Raw genomic sequence first — 8,237 nt, forward strand, 5'->3', positions numbered from 1 at the left:
TCAGCTGTGGAACATCCCATCGCTACAGAAAGCTTTAGTGGATGGCATCACCCAGAAAACACTATGCTTTCAAATTTCTGAGATTAGTCTGACAATCTTGTGACTCTTCTCTTCTCATGACCTTCCCATGTTTTGTTAAACAGTGTGTGTGTGTGTGTGTGTGTGTGTGTGTGGTGTGTGTGGTACATCTACTCCTCAAAAGAGTTAGGCTAACAAACTGAGCCTGTCCATAAAACTTTTGAACAGTCATGCCACAAATACTCCAGGCCCTGAATTGATTTATCTTTATGTTTGGGTGAATTCTTCACATTTTGGGTCTCTTTGGTAATCTTTCAACCCCATTCTGTTTTAATTGCCTTGGCTGCTGTTATAATTCATCATGAATGCATCATGGCCCAGGCCTGACTCTCCTGACAGAAGGAACAGCCAGTCTTTGAGAGGTCTAAGGCATTTTCTCCCTTCATCTTTCTCAGTTTCCAGCATATATTTGTCACTCTAAGAAAGCATGAACTCTGGATTTGTTGTACTTTAATTGATTTTACCCTCGACAAGTCAGACTGCCCATCAGCTCTTTTATTGGGCTTCCCTGAACTTTCCTTAAAGCTAGGGTTTTCATCTGGGCCTGAAACCAAACTGTCATCAAGCAATTTCCTTCCCTCACCAGCTCTCAGGACCATCTTATTTCCATTCCCATAAATCTCTTGAGAAAGAAAAGAAAGAGATTTGCAATGGTACAAGGGAAAGATAGTAGATGAAAGAAAAATAAACAGGAAAAAGGAAAAGAGAATGGATAGGAAGTCCTTACGCTTAACTTTTTCGTGATTTTTTTCTGAATATTTTATCCAGATTGTTAACAGGGTAAATTAGAGAGAAGAATGTATGGATGAAAGGATAGAAGGATAGAAGAATGGAAGGGAGGATGGGTGATAGATGAATGGATAGACGGGAGTATGGATGGATGAGTGGCATTTCAGCAGGATTGCACAGTGGCTACCACCGAGGGTCCCATGTTTGAGCTGCATTTTTCCCCTTACATCTGATGCTGAAACCCAGGATGGGTCTTTCCACTGACTAAGCAGAACCCAATCCAAATGCCCCAGCACCAGTGGATAGAGACTCACCTTCCATTTACCTGGATGCCCAGTTTCTGCATGCAACACTGGACTCCAGATTGGTGAGTTCCCCTTAGGCAGGTCCCTAGACCACTTAAACACATCTCAGCTGATCTGAGAAGTGGCCATTGAATATCCGGGGTTCTCAAGACTGCTGAGGTGTGGGGGTACCTCCAGCCACGACTTTCAAAGTTACAGTTGGTCCCTATAGTGGTCTTATTTGCCAGGTGGATTCATGATTTTATGGTGCTGAGATTCTTTCTCAGGGTTTGAGGCTTATCTAATATTTTTTCATCTCACTCGAAATCCTGGCCAGCTCCTCAAACTCTCTTGGCTAATGCCCGGTAGACACTGGTACTCTGTGACGACCAGACCATTGTACTACCTTCTCATTGCCTAACACATGATCGTGGGATGTCATTGATCACTAACTTAGGCGTTTCTCAGTCTTTGCCATGGGATCTAGAACTTCCACCCCAGCAAACTCGCCCCTGAGATGTTTATTAAACAATCTCAAACACCTTCACCTGTTCCCTGAATTAGAGCTAAACTTTCCTTTAGATAGTAAGTCAGAATGGTCTATTTATGACACCCTAAATTCTCACTTTATACTAGGTATAATTATATGCATAATTATACCAGGTATAATTAAGTACATATGTGAGCGACCTAGTGAATGGAAAGAGACTTTTCCCCTTCGTGTTTTTCCTTTCTTTCAGGCTAAACCTAATCTCTGCTCTCCTCAAAAACCTGAACACGTTCTCTTAGCTTATTCCTTATTTTCAAGTTTTTCTTTCTCACTTCTCAGCTGTCCCTGCAGGCTCAAGCCCTCCAAACCTAAATTAAAAGGACCTAAGCATCAAGTTTCTGCTAGAACATATTAGCCCCTTTCAGATTCAGATCTCAGTCAAGGATTACATTGAAATGTAAATGAAGAAAGGTGCAGTGGGAGACCAATTTCAAACACAAAGAAAAAAAAAAAGTGTCCATTTTAAATTTCTCCTGGGCTACAACTCAGAATACTTTTCTCCCTTTCAACTTTTCTCTCTTCTCATTTTCTCATGCTTTAATTAATAACCATTATCATTGTTATTCTAGGACTTTTGTTTTTCTTAAATGCTATATTTTTGAGCTCACAACTTTGATCCTACATACCTTAGGTTAATGATTTTTGATCAGTTCTTTTTATCCAACTCTAGAGTTATTTTTGAACATCATTACATTGCAATGGAGATAAATATTACAAGGCCTTTGCTTTTTGTGTTAAATATAAGTGTGCATAAAAATTAAAATTTTAAAAATGAATCCAAACATTTTTAATTCACATAATTTAAAGAGGTTCAATTTAAATTGGGTAAACTAATAGAAGTAAAATGTCCTTAAAATTAACTCACAAGTCTCTAGGTGGTCACACTAATAAAATATTAATGTTTATAAAATGTCTAACATCAATTTTTCTAGGACTTTTTTTCAACAGGAAAGAGATGGCAAATACTGTTGGTACACTTGTCTGATATCTTGGTTTTTCTATAATAAGATGAGTGAATTAGAGTCAACATGTATGGGATTACTCAAATGTGTTTGTTAGAGACATCTGATTAATTTATAAAGTTATTCCATGGAGTAACATACTTAAAAACATTATTATTTGTATATTAAATGTGTTCATATTTTCCAGGTATACAAACCTTTAAAGCAGAAAATTTATCAAGCTGCTGTTCTCCAAATTAAACTTGTCTGTAATGGTAAACCTATCATTTAATGTTCTATTATAGGACCTGTCATCAATAGGGTAAGAATGGGTGTAATGTGCAGTAGCAAAAATGGAACAACAGTGACTGAAATTGGGGTCTCTGATGACCTCATGGCTGTGGCATGCCTGGTGTCTGGGAGTGCTCCTGTACAGAGCCACAATGTACTGCTGTGGCTGTACATTCTCAGGCACACAGCTCTTGGGCAGGAAGGAATACTTATGCTAGATAACCAGTGTTTCATCAGCTCCCTTCTCTGGTTCCTGCCTACCTTAGAGTAACTTGAAACATTGTGCATATATAAAGATTGCTGACATAACTCTTTAGATTAGCATTTCCATCAGAGAACAGAGCTCCATCTAATCTCAGTTTAATCTTCAAAATCTGTGTTTATAACACTTTATTTTCTAATACTCCTTTGCCCCTCACTGAAAAGCCCCACGTTACCTGAGATAAGGCTCTGCCTCACAACCCTGCTACATACAAAATTGACTCCAAAGTAAGCCAGACTTTAACTCATTTAAAGTTGTTTTCAAAAGTTTGATGTTCGTTGTAAAGATTACTGTGAGCTCAAACGGGAACTCAGCCAAAATTCAAGATAGCTATTGCACAAACTGGATGCTTTACTGTTGATGATTCCATTTTGTATTTTCCTTGTAAACTCTAATTGTTGCCTGATCAATACTTTGCAGAAGTACTGCTTCAAGAGCAAACATCATAAATTAACTTGGAATAGTAAGCCATCACCTATAGAGCAGATAATGTAAACCCCAATTAGATAAAATGGGGTAAATAACTGTAAAGTTATAGACATTAAAGCTAAAGCCCAGTACTCTTACTTTATGACTGGTGAGACTGACTTTCTTCACGGTTAAGATCAAGCTTAGAGTTTGAGATTAAATACAGAGGTCAAGAAAAGTCCATATTTGGGTCTTGACCTCAAAGTCAGCCTGAACCCAGGGAACAAGAGGACTTCTCCAAGGAACTTTGCAACTCTGGGTCACACAACCTCCTGACCAAGGAGATTGATGAGGCCACGAGAGGAAAAGCCACTCAATGCACCTGCTGCATAGGAGGGTCATGGAAAAAGGGAGACATCTCTAATGCTTCCAAGGGGAGCCACCTCATTGAGTAGACCTTGCTTAACCAAATGGCACTAATGGAGCTAAGAAGCTGCTCTTAAGTTCTCTATGAGTGACCCCTGTGGGAACTCAACTGACTCTTTAACAGACAGGAATAGGTCATTTTGACTAGCTTGATCTTAAACCCCTAGCAAAGCAGTTAAAACCAAAATATAGCCATTCTTGGGCATTTAAAAATGTTAATAACTATCAAGAGAAACTGCCAAAGTCAGAAGTTTTTAGTCCATTAAGACCTACAGACACAGCTAGGCTTAATCTATGTTTGCTAGTATCTCTACTAAATGGTGTGTTTACATTCCTGATAACCTAGACAATGTTAAAGTTCCCAAATAAAGGCCTTTCCTCTCCAGCCTTTGCTAGGCCTTGTTATGGAAACAACTTCTCAATTCTTCCACCCTCTGGTGAGGAATTATTGACTTCTGTCATCTTTATAATATGCATTAGCATGTTCCAGATTCTGCAACATTTATGTTGTATCAATCTCATTTCAGTACTCATGTCTTTTTCTTCTTCTCTCATAGAAGCACCCATCCCCAGATGACCTTAAGCCTGCTCTTCCCCAACTGGACTTCTACCTTGGACCCCTAAGTTGACCCAATTTCTGAAAAGGGAACTCCAAACTACTTGCCCCACACTACCCACTTCCAGCTTGAAGAAGTCCAGATCAGTCATCACCCCTTTTCCCTACAGCACTGAAGGAGTTCCTAATATTAGAGGGGTAAATGAAGTCAGAATTGGGGACAGGCAGTCAGTGTAGAAATAGGGGATCAAGTCATATCGACGGAAATGAAGTCCATGAAAATCATCTGCCTTTGAAAGTCTGAAATGAGAATGAACTTTTTACATCTCACCTGCAAAACAAACCCCAGTCACCTATATAGGAAGGAGAGAGAAGGCTTCAAAAAGAACTGGAGCAAGATTTTCTTATAAAAAAAGAAATGGGGGAATATAATGTATAAAGCTTCTCCCCCACCCACTAGGTACAGCCATTTTGTCTGCCTCTCAACCACTTGTCAAACTGCGCTCCGCCGGCCTCTTCCATTACAGGAATTTCCGGCCTCCCCACCACCTGTCAATCTGTGCTCTGCTCGACTCTTATGTTACAGGAATTTCTGGCTTACACTGTAGCCATTTTCCTGCTTCCCACGTTAAGTCCTAACATGCTATTGGTTCATCAGTCAGCTTGCAAGAATTCTCCTCCACTATTGGTTCCTTCCAGCCCACGAGATTCCAATATCTGGGAGAAGCCACATGCCATCTTTCTCTTTTTCCCCTTCTTTTTGCCCTGAGCGCATGTGTTAATCATTCGCATAAATAAAGTCTCTTGCATGAGACCTCGTGTCGAAGATTTTTTCTGGGAGCTATTGGCAAGTCGCAAATGAGACAAGCGAGTGAGTGGCAGTTCAGCAGGATCGCGCAGCGGCAGCTACCACCGCGGGTCCCAAGTTGAGCTGCATTTTTACCCTTACACATATGTTTGCAGTTAACATGGTTTGAACCTTGCTGCCTTCCTCCAATCCCCATGGGAGCTGAATTTGACCCAGAGGAAGACAAACCAACAGTAGAAACAGCCCAGTCACATCTGCAGTTTTTAGAGCTCTTTGACAGCGAGGATCCTTGGGAGAGACATTTCCTGAAAACCACCCTTCACAGAATTTATGGTAAGTTGTTAGGCCTGAGAGGAAACAGATAAATAATATATTTTATAGATTTATTTATGAAACAGAGCATCAAAATGGCATAGCAGAATTACTGGAAATTTTGGGAAGTAAAATTAATGGATTTGCCTTTCCACTAAAAGAAGAGCGCAAGATTTTCCCATTGAAGGTGTTGCTACCTTTGCACAAAGTGAAATCTCTCAGTGTCTACCTTCCACAGCTGGTCTGTATTCTACCATTTCCAGAGAAGGACAGCACCCTCACTGAATCAGTTGTAATGGCACTTCTCAAATACTGGCCAAAGTCTCACAGTCCAAAAGAAGTAGTGTTCTTGAATGAATTAGAAGAAATCTTAGATGTCATTGAACCCTCAAAATTTGTGAAGATCATGGAGCCTCTCTTCTGGCAGTTAGCCAAATGTGTTTCCAACCCACACTTCCAGGTGGCAGAGCAAGCACTGTATTACTGAAATAATGAATACATTATGAGTTTAATTAGTGACAATGCAGCAAAGATTCTGCCTATCATGTTTCCATCTTTGTTCAACAGTCCTCTTGTGTGCCACAAGTCCGAGCTCCCTCAGGACTCTCACACAAAGAAAGGCTTGGATATCCACAGCAGAGCTGGTCTCCCAGGACATGCTGTTAAACCAGATGGCAGCCACCATGCCAGCAGCACTTCTGGGTCTGTAGAAAATACACTGTCTGTTCAATACCTGTCAGTTACTACAGGCAATGCTTCCTTGGCCTGATACATAGGTAATAATTCTTGCCCTCCTCAGCTAGAGATTAGAAGTTCAAACAATGGTGGTTTCTCACCCTGTCAGTCAACCAGGTCATGATGGTGTCCTCAGTGTCTTCATACCCCCACACAGCCTGAGTCCAGCTGAAGGAGTCAGAGCCCTTGGAAAGCACCCTTTCACATTCTCATGTCCTGCTTGCACAGGATGGGGAGCCTTTAAACAAGGCCATTCTGTGGTGATGTTTTCAAATCAAAGAAACACTTTAAGAAGCATTACCTGTTTTTTAAGACTTTAACCTCTGAAATTGTTTGACGTGATTGTTAGACCAGGAGTTTGTGTTTGCTCGACCCCACAGAAGTGGCTCTTTGCTTTCATGTTCTCACAGCCTACTGGGAGAGTGACAGGACAGGACAGTCCTCAGCCACAGGCACCTGCTATGTGTTTCTTTTCTTTGGTTAATATCTTGTATACCATGTCCTCCTCTTATGTCTACTGAAAGCCATATTTCTGAGTCTGTGGAACAGCTCCAGGATTCCAGGGGTAAGCTCAAAAAGAAATTTGTTTCAAACGAGCTTTCTTGTGACTACCTTGATTAGAACTGAATTTTTAAAATTATATGTTCATATGTTTATTTGCAGAATTGATTTTTCATCTATTTACACATTGTTGCCCTTCAACAAGGCTCTTGAATTAATAAAATTTTGTTGTCTAGGAGGTCCACATTTTGTAGAGTTAGGATAAGATCATTTGAGTTGAGCCAGCTCTTGGCCCAGTGCAGACTGCAGTGCCTTTGGGCATCAAGTAAGGCACAGTGGCCATGACACAGTCCTCAGAGTCTAGAGGAAACACCAGTGAGGGTGCATGGGGTGGGCCTCCTCTGGGGAAGAGCACACTTCATCATCCCATAAGGCAAGAACAGTGCGAGTCCCCATCAGTCTTCAGTGCTGCTGTGTGTCCCCAGACCTCTTGCATGGAGGATGCTTTTGTGCAGATGGATAGCACGAAGAGGAAAACCTGTGACCTACTGCTTTGTCTGTTCTGTATTTCTCTCAGGGTGGCCAGTATTTTGACAAACTATCCTGCTTGAAAGCTACTTGAGGTGTATACTGCTGTTCAGACTGTGGTTATAGTTGCTTTTGTCTCTGGCATACATATAACCTAATGTCAAATGTCTTGATGCATAAGAGGTGAAGCGTGACTTCGTTTAGGATCTGTGTTTTAATCATGGCCTCTGGTTATCCATGGAAGACTATGGAAGTCAGACATGGGTCCTGTGTGGCTGCAATACCCTACTGCTTATATTCCTTTATGCCTACTGATGATGATGATTTCCCAGTGTCTTGAGGGAAAACCATCTGGGGGAGGGGATTCCTCATATTCAGAGCAAGTGCAAGCACTGAAGGAAAAGATAACCCCAGCTGAAGTGGACAAGTCAGTCCAACTTGTGAGAACGCTTCCTGAAAAACTTGACAAGTATCTATCCATTTTACCATTACAAAATCTATGATTCAAAAAAAAAGTTCAGATGCCTTCTCCTTTTGAGGGAAAAAGGGTGCCTTTATTGTATAAACAACGTCCTCCATATTTGGATATACCATTGTTTGAACTTACGTCTTTAGCTGGTAGGTACCTACATATCCCTGATCCTGGATGTTTGGTATGTCTGAGAGAAAGGTTTCTGGGAAGACTCTCTTTCTGCCCTAGGGGAAAAGCAAAATATCATTGTCTGGCTGGTTGTGTAAAGCTCGACATATACGAACATCTTTTGGTCTAGGTTTTATTTTGGCTCTTAATTGAAGACAAATATTCACCAATGGGGAGGAGTTTTGAGA

General features: G+C 40.9%; 1 pseudogene; it reads left to right on the forward strand.

Annotated features, from left to right (window-relative positions):
- The first annotated feature begins 5,478 nt into the window (after nt 1-5,478).
- Nucleotides 5,479-6,414, forward strand: LOC124974367 (serine/threonine-protein phosphatase 2A 56 kDa regulatory subunit gamma isoform-like; annotated as a pseudogene).
- Nucleotides 6,415-8,237: the final 1,823 nt, after the last annotated feature.

Source organism: Sciurus carolinensis, unplaced genomic scaffold, assembly GCF_902686445.1.
Source record: "Sciurus carolinensis unplaced genomic scaffold, mSciCar1.2, whole genome shotgun sequence".
NCBI lineage: Eukaryota > Metazoa > Chordata > Mammalia > Rodentia > Sciuridae > Sciurus > Sciurus carolinensis.